The sequence below is a fragment of the Salmo salar genome, chromosome 06 (genome assembly GCF_965601325.2).
Source record: "Salmo salar chromosome 06, fSalSal1, whole genome shotgun sequence".
Classification (NCBI taxonomy): Eukaryota; Metazoa; Chordata; class Actinopteri; order Salmoniformes; family Salmonidae; genus Salmo; species Salmo salar.
In genome coordinates, this window is record NC_138296.1 from 6138351 (window position 1) to 6152500 (window position 14150).

Below are 14150 nucleotides of genomic sequence, written 5' to 3' on the forward strand. Positions count from 1 at the left end.
AGAGAGGTAGTAGGAGGATGTTGTGTTTAAAACAGGTCCTCTCAGAGAGGTAGTAGGAGGATGTTGTGTTTAAAACAGGTCCTCAGAGAGGTAGTAGGAGGATGTTGTGTTTAAAACAGGTCCTCAGAGAGGTAGTAGGAGGATGTTGTGTTTAAAACAGGTCCTCTGAGAGGTAGTAGGAGGATGTTGTGTTTAAAACAGGTCCTCAGAGAGGTAGTAGGAGGATGTTGTGTTTAAAACAGGTCCTCAGAGAGGTAGTAGGAGGATGTTGTGTTTAAAACAGGTCCTCTCAGAGAGGTAGTAGGAGGATGTTGTGTTTAAAACAGGTCCTCAGAGAGGTAGTAGGAGGATGTTGTGTTTAAAACAGGTCCTCAGAGAGGTAGTAGGAGGATGTTGTGTTTAAAACAGGTCCTCAGAAAGGTAGTAGGAGGATGTTGTGTTTAAAACAGGTCCTCAGAGAGGTAGTAGGAGGATGTTGTGTTTAAAACAGGTCCTCAGAGAGGTAGTAGGAGGATGTTGTGTTTATAACAGGTCCTCAGAGAGGTAGTAGGAGGATGTTGTGTTTAAAACAGGTCCTCTAAGAGAGGTAGTAGGAGGATGTTGTGTTTAAAACAGGTCCTCTCAGAGAGGTAGTAGGAGGATGTTGTGTTTAAAACAGGTCCTCAGAGAGGTAGTAGGAGGATGTTGTGTTTAAAACAGGTCCTCAGAGAGGTAGTAGGAGGATGTTGTGTTTAAAACAGGTCCTCAGAGAGGTAGTAGGAGGATGTTGTGTTTAAAACAGGTCCTCTCAGAGAGGTAGTAGGAGGATGTTGTGTTTAAAACAGGTCCTCAGAGAGGTAGTAGGAGGATGTTGTGTTTATAACAGGTCCTCAGAGAGGTAGTAGGAGGATGTTGTGTTTAAACAGGTCCTCTCATAGAGAGCTAGTAGGAGGATGTTGTGTTTAAAACAGGTCCTCAGAGAGGTAGTAGGAGGATGTTGTGTTTAAACAGGTCCTCTCAGAGAGGTAGTAGGAGGATGTTGTGTTTAAAACAGGTCCTCATAGAGGTAGTAGGAGGATGTTGTGTTTATAACAGGTCCTCAGAGAGGTAGTAGGAGGATGTTGTGTTTAAAACAGGTACTCAGAGAGGTAGTAGGAGGATGTTGTGTTTAAAACAGGTCCTCAGAGAGGTAGTAGGAGGATGTTGTGTTTAAAACAGGTCCTCAGAGAGGTAGTAGGAGGATGTTGTGTTTAAAACAGGTCCCCAGAGAGGTAGTAGGAGGATGTTGTGTTTAAAACAGGTCCTCAGAGAGGTAGTAGGAGGATGTTGTGTTTAAAACAGGTCCTCAGAGAGGTAGTAGGAGGATGTTGTGTTTAAAACAGGTCCTCAGAGAGGTAGTAGGAGGATGTTGTGTTTAAAACAGGTCCTCAGAGAGGTAGTAGGAGGATGTTGTGTTTAAAACAGGTCCTCAGAGAGGTAGTAGGAGGATGTTGTGTTTATAACAGGTCCTCAGAGAGGTAGTAGGAGGATGTTGTGTTTAAAACAGGTCCTCAGAGAGGTAGTAGGAGGATGTTGTGTTTAAAACAGGTCCTCAGAGAGGTAGTAGGAGGATGTTGTGTTTAAAACAGGTCCTCAGAGAGGTAGTAGGAGGATGTTGTGTTTAAAACAGGTCCTCAGAGAGGTAGTAGGAGGATGTTGTGTTTAAAACAGGTCCTCAGAGAGGTAGTAGGAGGATGTTGTGTTTAAAACAGGTCCTCAGAGAGGTAGTAGGAGGATGTTGTGTTTAAAACAGGTCCTCAGAGAGGTAGTAGGAGGATGTTGTGTTTAAAACAGGTCCTCAGAGAGGTAGTAGGAGGATGTTGTGTTTAAAACAGGTCCTCAGAGAGGTAGTAGGAGGATGTTGTGTTTATAACAGGTCCTCAGAGAGGTAGTACGAGGATGTTGTGTTTAAAACAGGTCCTCAGAGAGGTAGTAGGAGGATGTTGTGTTTAAAACAGGTCCTCAGAGAGGTAGTAGGAGGATGTTGTGTTTAAAACAGGTCCTCAGAGAGGTAGTAGGAGGATGTTGTGTTTAAAACAGGTCCTCAGAGAGGTAGTAGGAGGATGTTGTGTTTAAAACAGGTCCTCTCAGAGAGGTAGTAGGAGGATGTTGTGTTTAAAACAGGTCCTCAGAGAGGTAGTAGGAGGATGTTGTGTTTAAAACAGGTCCTCAGAGAGTCGACGATTCATGACTGAAGGTTTCCTTTATTTATTACCCTGATTCGCTGTATCTTGCTGGGTTTTACAGTTCCACAAAATACACACAGAGAGAGGGAGAGAGACGGAGTGAGAGAGAGAGAGAGAGAGAGAGAGAGAAGGGGGGAGAGAGAGAGAGAGAGAGAGAGAGAGAGAGAGGAGAGAGAGAGGGCATGAGAGAGAGAGAGAGAAAGAGAGAGAGAGAGAAGGGGGGAGAGAGAGAGAGAGAGAGAGAGAGAGAGAGAGAGAGAGAGAGAGAGAGAGAGAGGGCATGAGAGAGAGAGAGAGAAAGAGAGAGAGAGAGAGAGAGAGAGAGGGGAGAGAGAGAGAGAGAGAGAGAGAAACACCAAATAATGCATGCAGAGCAGAATTAGGCCGTTACCCTCTAATTATCAAAATCCAGAAATGAGACGTTAAATTCTACAACCACCTAAAAGGAAGCGATTCCCAAACCTTCCATAATAAAGCCATCACCTACAGAGAGATGAACCTAGAGAAGAGTCCTCTAAGCAAGCTGGTCCTGGGGCTCTGTTCACAAACACACCCCACAGAGCCCCAGGACAGCAACACAATTAGACCCAACCAAATCATGAGAAAACTAAAAGATAATGACTTTACACATTGGAAAGAATGAAGGAAAAAAATGACCGAACTAGAATGCTGTTTGTCCCTAAACAGAGAGGACACAGCGGCAGAATACCTTTGACTCACCCAACATTAAAAAAGCTTTGACTTTGTACAGACTCAGTGAACATAGCCTTGCTTTTGAGAGAGGCCGCAGTAGGCAGACTTGGCTCTCAAGAGAAGACAGGCTATGTGCACACTGCCCACAAAATGAGTTGGAAACTGAGCTGCACTTCCTAACCCCCTGCCCAATGTATGACCATATTAGAGACACATATTTCCCTCAGATTACACAGATCCACAAATAATTTGAAAACAAATCCAATTTTGATAAACTCCCATATCTACTGGGTGAAATACCACAGTGTGCCATCACAGCAGCAAGATGTGTGACCTGTTGCCACAAGAAAAGGTCAACCAGTGAAGAACAAACACCATTATAAATACAACCCATATTTATGTTTATTTATTTTCCCTTTTATACTTTAACTATTTGTACATCGTTACAACACTTTATATATACATAATATTTGAATTGTCTTTATTATTTTGGAACTTCTGTGAGTGTAATGTTTACTGTTCATTTTTGTTTATTATCTATGTCACTTGCTTTGGCAATGTAAACATGTTTCCCATGACACTAACGCCCCTTAAATTGAATTGAGAGAGAGAGAGAGAGAGAGAGAGAGAAAGGGGCAGAGAGAGGAAGAGAGAGAGAGATTGAGAGAGAGAGAGAGCGAGAGAGAGATTGAGAGAGAGAGAGAGAGAGACAGAGAGACAGAGAGAGAGAGAGCGAGAGAGAGAGATTGAGAGAGAGAGAGAGAGAGAGACAGAGAGACAGAGAGTGAGAGAGACAGAGGAAGAGAGAGAGAGAGAGAGAGAGAGAGAGAGAGAGAGAGAGAGAGAGAGAGAGAGAGAGAGAGAGAGAGAGAGGGAGAGAGAGAGAGAGGGGCAGAGAGTCTTATGTTAGTTTTTTTTGGAGTTGAATATATTGTACATGTTCCCTGAGTTGTTCTTTGCGTGGTCCGTGTTGCTCTGCACCCGGCGTTCCGTGGTCCGTGTTGCTCTGCACCCGGCGTTCCGTGGTCCGTGTTGCTCTGCACCCGGCGTTCCGTGGTCCATGTTGCTCTGCACCCGCATTCCGCTTCAAAACACACCTACATCCCTGTCTGAGTCACCAGCTATAAAACATAAATGAGACCTGCTACACAACAAACAGAGAGGGAGGGGGGAAAGGAAGGAGTAGGGGAGGGAGGGGGGAGGAGTAAGGGAAGGGGGGGAGTAGGGGAGGGAGCGAGGGAGGGAGGAACCCTCTGCCTCACTCACTCCCTCCCTCCCTCCCTCCCTCTCATTTATTTTTGATAGCTGGTGACTCGGGTGTGTTTGGAAGCTGAATGCAGTCGCAGTCTTACATCGGCCTCCTGTTCTCTCCCCCTGTCCTCTCCTCCTGTCCTCTCCTCCTCTCATCTCCTCCTGTCCTCTCCTCCTCTCCTCCTGTCCTCTCCTCCTCTCCTCCTGTCCTCTCCTCCTCTCCTCCTCTCATCCTGTCCTCTCCTCCTGTCCTCTCTTTATTTCCTTTCCTCCTGTCCTCTCCTTCTCTCATCCTGTCCTCTCCTCATGTCCTCTCCTCCTGTCCTCTCCTCCTCTCCTCGTCTCCTCCTGTCCTCTCCTCCTGTCCTCTCCTCCTGTCCTCTCCTCCTATCCTCTCCTCCTGTCCTCTCCTCCTGTCCTCTCCTCGTCTCCTCCTGTCCTCTCCTCCTGTCCTCTCCATCCCTGTCCTCTCCTCCTGTCCTCTCCTCCTGTCCTCTCCTCGTCTCCTCCTGTCCTCTCCTCCTGTCCTCTCCTCGTCTCCTCCTGTCCTGTCCTCCTGTCCTCTCCTCCTGTCCTCTCCCCCTGTCCTCTCCCGCTGTCTGCTCCTCCTGTCCTCTCCTCCTGTCCTCTCCTCCTGTCCTCTCCCGCTGTCTGCTCCTGCTGTCCTCTCCTCCTGTCCTCTCCTCCTGTCCTCTCCTCGTCTCCTCCTGTCCGCTCCTCATGTCCTCTCCTCCTGTCCCTCTCCTCCTGTCCTCTCCTCGTCTCCTCCTGTCCTCTCCTCCTGTCCTCTCCTCCTGTCCTCTCCTCCTGTTCTCTCCTCGTCTCCTCCTGTCCTCTCCTCGTCTCCTCCTGTCCTCTCCTCCTATCCTCGCCTCCTGTCCTCTCCTCGTCTCCTCCTGTCCTCTCCTCCTGTCCTCTCCTCCTGTCCTCTCCTCGTCTCCTCCTGTCCTCTCCTCCTGTCTTCTCCTCCTGTCCTCTCCTCCTGTCCTCTCCCCCTGTCCTCTCCCGCTGTCTGCTCCCCCTGTCCTCTCCTCCTGTCCTCTCCTCCTGTCCTCTCCCGCTGTCTGCTCCTGCTGTCCTCTCCTCCTGTCCTCTCCTCCAGTCCTCTCCTCGTCTCCTCCTGTCCGCTCCTCATGTCCTCTCCTCCTGTCCTCTCCTCCTGTCCTCTCCTCGTTTCCTCCTGTCCGCTCCTCATGTCCTCTCCTCCTGTCCTCTCCTCCTGTCCTCTCCTCATCTCCTCCTGTCCTCTCCTCCTGTCCTCTCCTCCTGTCCTCTCCTCCTGTCCTCTCCCGCTGTCCGCTCCTCCTGTTCTCTCCTCCTGTCCTTCCCTTCATCTGAACTTATGTGACAAACAAAACACAGGACAGGTGAAACCAAAATGGTGGAAACTCCCTCAAGCCAATGATTACACCCATCCAAAGCCTTTAAATCCATGACAGCAAGTGCACAATTTTGGATTCACACAAGGAGAGGACCTGAAGGTGAAGGGGCCCTTGGTTCGCCTCCACGGGGATAAACCTCGCTACCTAGCAACAGCACGCCCTACGCTGTCTGCCCCGAGGGCCTGGCAATCTCTGTCACCAATGGACGTGGTGTGTGGGTCTGTGTGTGTGTGTACGCATGTGTGTGTGTCTCTGTGTGTGTGTATGTGTGTGTCTCTGTGTGTGTATGTGTGTGCTCTCTGAGAATAATGACCCGAATCTATATTCACCAGCATACCTGATGGCATTAAACCCCATTCATTCCTGCCAAGGCAGCAGCTACTCTCCTGGGGTTTATTATGGATCCCCATTAGTTCCTGCCAAGGCAGCAGCTACTCTTCCTGGGGTTTATTATGGATCCCCATTAGTTCCTGCCAAGGCAGCAGCTACTCTTCCTGGGGTTTATTATGGATCCCCATTAGTTCCTGCCAAGGCAGCAGCTACTCATCCTGGGGTTTATTATGGATCCCCATTAGTTCCTGCCAAGGCAGCAGCTACTCTTCCTGGGGTTTATTATGGATCCCCATTAGTTCCTGCCAAGGCAGCAGCTACTCTTCCTGGGGTTTATTATGGATCCCCATTAGTTCCTGCCAAGGCAGCAGCTACTCTTCCTGGGGTTTATTATGGATCCCCATTAGTTCCTGCCAAGGCAGCAGCTACTCTTCCTGGGGTTTATTATGGATGCCCATTAGTTCCTGTCAAGGCAGCAGCTACTCTTCCTGGGGTCCAAACACATTAAGGCACTTACATTACACATACAACAAAAGATCAAACATTATTACACCACGACACATCTCCAATACAACATGTATAATACCACCATACAACAATATTACAATGTACCAATGTGTAGAGTGCGTATGCTAGTGCCTGTGTGTGTGTGTGTGTGTGTGTGTGTGTGTGTGTGTGTGTGTGTGTGTGTGTGTGTGTGTGTGTGTGTGTGTGTGTGTGTGTGTGTGTGTGTGTGTGTGTGTGTGTGTGTGTGTGTGTACCTGTGTGTGTACCTGTGTGTGTACCTGTGTGTGTCTTGCATTAGGTCCAGTCCACGTCATAGTAATTACTACAACCATGATTGCTGTTTCTCACTAGAACACATACAACAGGATTTTATTCAAACTGTATATGCAACTAACCAACTAACCCACACCTCTCCCCTCCCCTCTCTCCCCCTCTCTCCTCTCTCCCTCCCCTCCTCCCTCTCTCAAGTGTACGGTCACAACATGAAGAGCAGTAATGATTTTGTGGGGAGGATTGTGATTGGCCAGTTCTCCACGGGTCCCCCTGAGACCTCCCACTGGCGCCACCTGTTGGCCAGTCAGAGAACTCCGGTGGAGCAGTGGCACAGCCTGCGGTCACGAGCAGAGTGTGACCGCGTCTCCCCCGCCTCGCTGGAGGTCACATGATAGAGCTGGAGAGGGATCAGGAGTTAGAGGTTAGGGGTCAGAGGTCAGGAGGAGAGGTATAAGCTCAAAGTGTTGATGTACACAGTAGGAAAGAAGAAGATGAAAGGGGGTCAGGAGTTAGAGGTTAGAGGTCAGGGGTTTGATGTCAGGGAGGTGGGAGGTGAGAAAAGGGGGTTAGAGGATGGGAGAGAGAGAGAGAGAAAGAGAAAGAGAGAGAGAGAGAGAGAGAAAGAAGAGAGGGACACAGAGAGAGAAGAGAGAGGGAGAGAAGGAAGGGGAGACAGAGGTTAGGGTCAAGGCCACCAGCAGGGCTGGATTAAGAAATCATAGGCCGGGGCTTAGACATTGCTCAACATTTTAATAGCAAAGACGTCATTTAACTGTAAAAATATATATTTGTCTCTGCCCCGGGCCGCAGGACTATGGTTGGCGGTTCCAGTAAAAAATTAAATATATATATATACATTTCCATTTTTCTCGGCCTCAAGGCCCCGGGGATTCAGCCCCTGCATTAATCAGGCCCTGCCAACAAGATGAACCATCCTCAGCTCTCCAAAATTGCTGCCTCTCTTCCACCTCACCTTCCTGACTGACCTCCGAGCCTCCGAGCAGTGTGACCAGAGACAGAGACTGTGTCCCAAATGGCACCCTATTCCCTATATAGTGCACTACTTTAGACTATGGGCCCCACCTCCCTATGGGCCCCACCTCCCTATGGGCCCTGGTCAAATGTAATGCTCTACATAGGGAATAGACAGACAATCCCTGGCTAGTTGCCCTCTGGGCTTCACCTTTTTCCCATTGATAGGATCAGACAGGAGAGGAGATCCATCCCCTTATCATCGCCATCATTCCTGACCTTCTGCTGCTATAGGTGCCCTTATAGACTGACTGGGTTACAAGGTGCCCTTATAAACTGACTGGGTTACAAGGTGCCCTTATAAACTGACTGGGTTACCAGGTGCCCTTATAAACTGACTGGGTTACAAGGTGCCCTACTACACTGACTGGGTTACCAGGTGCACTACTACGCTGGCTGGGTTACCAGGTGCCCCCTTCACTGACTGACTGACTGACCGACTGGAATACTGGGTTACCAGGTACCCACTACTTGGCATGGTCAATCATGGGCCTGTATAAAAACAGTTTCCCAAGCCCTAACCCAGCTGTTTAATGTTACAAGGTGCCCTAACCCAGCTGTTTTAGGTTACCAGGTGCCCTAACCCAGCTGTTTTAGGTTACCAGGTGCCCTAACCCAGCTGTTTTAGGGTACCAGGTGCCCTAAACCAGCTGTTTTACGTTACCAGGTGCCCTAACCCGGCTGTTTTAGGTTACCAGGTGCCCTAACCCGGCTGTTTTATGTTACCAGGTGCTCTAACCCAGCTGTTTAATGTTACCAGGTGTCCTAACCCAGCTGTTTTAGGTTACCAGGTGTCCTAACCCAGCTGTATTGGATTACCAGGTGCCCTAACCCAGCTGTTTTGGGTTACCAGGTGTTCTAACCCAGCTGTATTGGATTACCAGGTGCCCTAACCCAGCTGTATTGGATTACCAGGTGCCCTAACCTAGCTGTATTGGGTTACCAGGTGCCCTAACCCAGCTGTATTGGGTTACCAGGTGCCCTCACCCAGCTGTATTGGATTACCAGGTGCCCAACCCAGCTGTATTGGGTTACCTGGTGTTCTAACCCAGCTGTATTGGGTTACCAGGTGTTCTAACCCTGCTGTATTGGGTTACCTGGTGTTCTAACCCAGCTGTATTGGGTTACCTGGTGTTCTAACCCAGCTGTATTGGGTTACCAGGTGCCTGTGGTGCTAGCATGGTCGTAGTGCCTCAGTGATGACAGACTGGTGCTAACACAGGTACAGTGGACTGAGTCACTAAATTGAGACCATGCCTCTACTCTTTACAGTGTTCAACTGACAACACATTGGAGTGCATCCCAAAAGACACCCTATTCCGTACACAGTACACTACTGGGCCCTGGTCAAAAGTAGTGCACTATTTAGGTAACAGGGTGCTATTTTGATTTGGGATGCAGCCATGAACTGATAAAATAGCTGATGTTCTCTGAAGTGGTTGACTAACTAAAGGTTGCTGATAATCAGTGGTTTGAAATAGTTGGAGGTGGATCCAAACTTTACCGTCTGTGGAAATCATAGAGTTGGATAGAGGGCTCATCTTCACATCTGTTACATATTGGCTACTGTGACAGCATGGGCAGCGCCATTGAGGGCTTTCTCCATTTTAGAGTAGTTTCTACTACTACTATTTCTATGAGTCAGTGAACAAACTGAAAGGGTGCATACTGCCCCCTGGAGGGTGTTGTCTGAACAGGTATAAAGACAAGGTTGGTGATTTACTGGCACCTGCAGTTATGTAATGTTTGCTTAGGAGTATAATAAATTGGCTGATCAGTCCTACTGACCTGGATGGAATTCTGTAATCCTTTCCTAACCCATAGCAAGTCCCAGCCAGTTGACTACTTCAAAATGGTGGAAGTCCTGGGCTCTGCCCATGCTACAACAGGCTTTGTGGAGCTAGAGCTGTCTATCCAGGTCTATGGTGGAAATACCGCCACTGTTTCTGCTGTGGTTGTCCCAAATGGCACCCTATTCCCAATATTGTGCAGTGCTTTGATCAGAGACCATAGGTTTACCTCCATAGGTCAATAGTTAGTGCACCATATAGGGAACAGGGTTCCATTTGGGACACATTATGATTCTGTACAATACTGTATCAAGCCTAGTTTAGCCAACTTTACAGTGAAGATTGTATTACAAGTGATGAAAAAAGTATAAATACTAAATATACTGTGCTAGTGAGTTATTTATTTATTTTCTGTAAAATTGATTCATATATATATATATATATATATATATATATATATATATATATATATATATATATATATATATATATAGATATTAGATATATATTTATCTCAGAATTGTATTTCTGTGTGTATGTATTTATTGCCTTTCTGCTGTTAAGGAAAAATGAACAAATCGACGTAAATGTAGTTCGATAACGTAGTTAGATGATGCAGTTAGATGATGTAATTAGGTATTGTACAAAAGAAAAGAGAAGAGCCTAACGAGAAGAACAGATTGTGTGTCGTCAAACCTTTAGAATGGGTTTTTAAACATGTTTTTTTTCTCAAAGTTTCACAGCTTTAATCTAGGACCAAACAAGTAGTGATTTTACTGAGCTTTCTTTCTCCTCCTCCTTCAGCTCGGTCACTATAAACACAGGGTATATCCCAAAGGGAACCCTGCTGCCTATGTAGTGCACAATCATGGCACGTAGGGTTTTAGTCCAAATGTAACTACAGAGGGACCATCTGTCAACAGTACTGCACTACAGAGGGACCCTCTGTCAACAGTACTGCACTACAGAGGGACCCTCTGTCAACAGTACTGCACTACAGAGGGACCCTCTGTCAACAGTACTGCACTACAGAGGGACCCTCTGTCAACAGTACTGCACTACAGAGGGACCATCTGTCAACAGTACTGCACTACAGAGGGACCCTCTGTCAACAGTACTGCACTACAGAGGGACCCTCTGTCAACAGTACTGCACTACATAATGAATAGTGAGTCATTGTGAAGACACACACAGTGTCGTCCTCCTGGGTCTAGTTGTCTGTGAGTAGCTGCATGTCTGTGTCTTTAGAGATGTGGTCTGGATGAACTCTACCCCGCTGGTCCCAGCACTAAGGGACTCTACCTATGGACATTAACTACAGCAGGGCGGGTTGGAGTTGGTTCCTACGTGAGCTCAGCTGGTAAATGCTGCTTGGAGGTGCTCACTAACGGAATAGTAAACTCTGTAGACTTGACTTGACGTTGTTATTAGACACTGAGTTAAGGTCAGTATGTGTTTGCTCTCCTAATGGTAAAGGTTAGGATTGGGGAGGGGAAACTGATCCTAGAACTGTGCCTAAGTGCAAGTTCTACCTGGAACATCTAGGAGTCCAGCTAAACTACACTCCCTTCCTGCTTTTAGTCTAACATCTCCCACGATGCACCTGTTTGAAGGCCTTTCCTGAGTGACCAGCGTTTTCCCCTTTAAAGAGCCCACACATTGTAATGGCATGGTTCTAACTCCTTCCTGTCTAACTTACTGGGGTTTATTATGTCCTAAATAGCACCCTATTCCTGAGAAAGTGTACCCTATTACCCTATAGGGCCCTGGTCAGAAGTAGTGCACTATATAGGGAATAGGGCCCATGGGTCTCTGGTCAAAAGTAGTGCACTATATAGGGAATAGGGCCCATGGGTCTCTGGTCAAAAGTAGTGCACTATATAGGGAATAAGGCCCATAGGTCTCTGGTCAAAAGTAGTGCACTATATAGGGAATAGGGTGTCCTTTGGGACACACTTGATGCGTTGTGGTCTGCCAGTCTGTGTGTATGTCAGTGTTCCTCCATCTGGAACAGATGATATTTGCTGTCTGTTTTGGTACTACGTGTGTCTATATGTTTGTTTGACTCATCTGTTTCATTGAGTATAAACACGTATTCTGGTGGTACAATCGCTGTCAAGAGCAATTGGTCCTTTTTGTTGTTGAAGATGAACATCTGGGGCCGTATCGACGTATCAAACATCTCAGAGTAGAAGTGCGTGCTGATCTGAGATAAGTTTGGTCTTTTAAATATCAATGAATAAGATGATTTGGACAGGACAGGGGACCTGATACCAGAACAGCGTTCCTACTCTGAGAGACTTGATATAAATACAGCCCCCCTTGGTCATTATAGCTACAATGTCGCTGTGTCTGACCCAAAGCAATATTTCCTGTGTTAACTGTTTGACTTATGAATCTCTCGTAGCTGTACAGCTCTGTCTTGTAGTGGATGTCCTGGCACAGTGGATGTTTAAAGACTGGATGTTTGTTAATAGTAAGATATACATAGACATACACACGGTTACTTACCTCTTCCACCACTCCCAGACCTCTTCCACCACTCCCAGACCTCTTCCACCACTCCCAGACCTCTTCCACCACTCCCAGGCCTTGCCTCTTCCACCACTCCCAGACCTCTTCCACCACTCCCAGACCTCTTCCACCACTCCCAGACCGTACCTCTTCCACCACTCCCAGACCTCTTCCACCACTCCAAGACCTTACCTCTTCCACCACTCCAAGACCTTACCTCTTCCACCACTCCAAGACCTCTTCCACCACTCCCAGACCTCTTCCACCACTCCCAGACCTCTTCCACCACTCCAAGACCTTACCTCTTCCACCACTCCCAGATCTCTTCCACCACTCCCAGACCTTACCTCTTCCACCACTCCCAGACCTCTTCCACCACTCCCAGACCTCTTCCACCACTCCCAGACCTCTTCCACCACTCCAAGACCTTACCTCTTCCACCACTCCCAGACCTCTTCCACCACTCCCAGACCTCTTCCAACACTCCCAGACCTTACCTCTTCCACCACTCCCAGACCTTACCTCTTCCACCACTCCCAGACCTCTTTCACCACTCCTAGACCTCTTCCACCACTCCCAGACCTTACCTCTTCCACCACTCCAAGACCTTACCGCTTCCACCACTCCCAGACCTCTTCCACCACTCCCAGACCTCTTCCACCACTCCCAGACCTCTTCCACCACTCCCAGACCTTACCTCTTCCACCACTCCAAGACCTTACCTCTTCCACCACTCCCAGACCTCTTCCACCACTCCCAGACCTCTTCCACCACTCCCAGACCTCTTCCACCATTTCCCAGACCTCTTCCACCACTCCCAGACCTTACCACTTCCACCACTCCCAGACCTCTTCCACCACTCCCAGACCTCTTCCACCACTCCCAGACCTCTTCCACCACTCCAAGACCTTACCTCTTCCACCACTCCCAGATCTCTTCCACCACTCCCAGACCTTACCTCTTCCACCACTCCCAGACCTCTTCCACCACTCCCAGACCTCTTCCACCACTCCCAGACCTCTTCCACCACTCCAAGACCTTACCTCTTCCACCACTCCCAGACCTCTTCCACCACTCCCAGACCTCTTCCACCACTCCCAGACCTCTTCCACCACTCCAAGACCTTACCTCTTCCACCACTCCCAGACCTCTTCCACCACTCCCAGACCTCTTCCACCACTCCCAGACCTTACCTCTTCCACCACTCCCAGACCTCTTCCACCACTCCCAGACCTCTTCCACCACTCCCAGACCTCTTCCACCACTCCCAGACCTTACCTCTTCCACCACTCCAAGACCTTACCGCTTCCACCACTCCCAGACCTCTTCCACCACTCCCAGACCTTACCTCTTCCACCACTCCAAGACCTTACCTCTTCCACCACTCCCAGACCTCTTCCACCACTCCCAGACCTCTTCCACCACTCCCAGACCTCTTCCACCACTCCCAGACCTTACCACTTCCACCACTCCCAGACCTCTTCCACCACTCCCAGACCTCTTCCACCACTCCCAGACCTCTTCCCAGACCTCTTCCACCACTCCAAGACCTTACCTCTTCCACCACTCCCAGACCTCTTCCACCACTCCAAGACCTTACCGCTTCCACCACTCCCAGACCTCTTCCACCACTCCCAGACCTCTTCCACCACTCCCAGACCTCTTCCACCACTCCCAGACCTTACCTCTTCCACCACTCCAAGACCTTACCTCTTCCACCACTCCCAGACCTCTTCCACCACTCCCAGACCTCTTCCACCACTCCCAGACCTCTTCCCAGACCTCTTCCACCACTCCAAGACCTTACCACTTCCACCACTCCCAGACCTTTGTGATGTTTCCATATCAAAGTTGTCATTTCGCATCCAATAAAACACCAAATAAAGCTCAATGGTGTAATGATGAATCTGTATATGTGTGTGTGTGTGTGTGTGTGTGTGTGTGTGTGTGTGTGTGTGTGTGTGTGTGTGTGTGTGTGTGTGTGTGTGTGTGTGTGTGTGTGTGTGTGTGTGTGTGTGTATGTGTTTGTGTGTGTGTGTGTGTGTGTGTGTGCGTGCGTGCGTGAGTGCGTGCGTGTGTGTGTGTGTGGGGAGGAACAGGATCAGCTTAACCTCTCCATGGGCTAACAGCTACGGGTCACACACAACATGGCCATTTAGTGTGTGTGTGTGTGT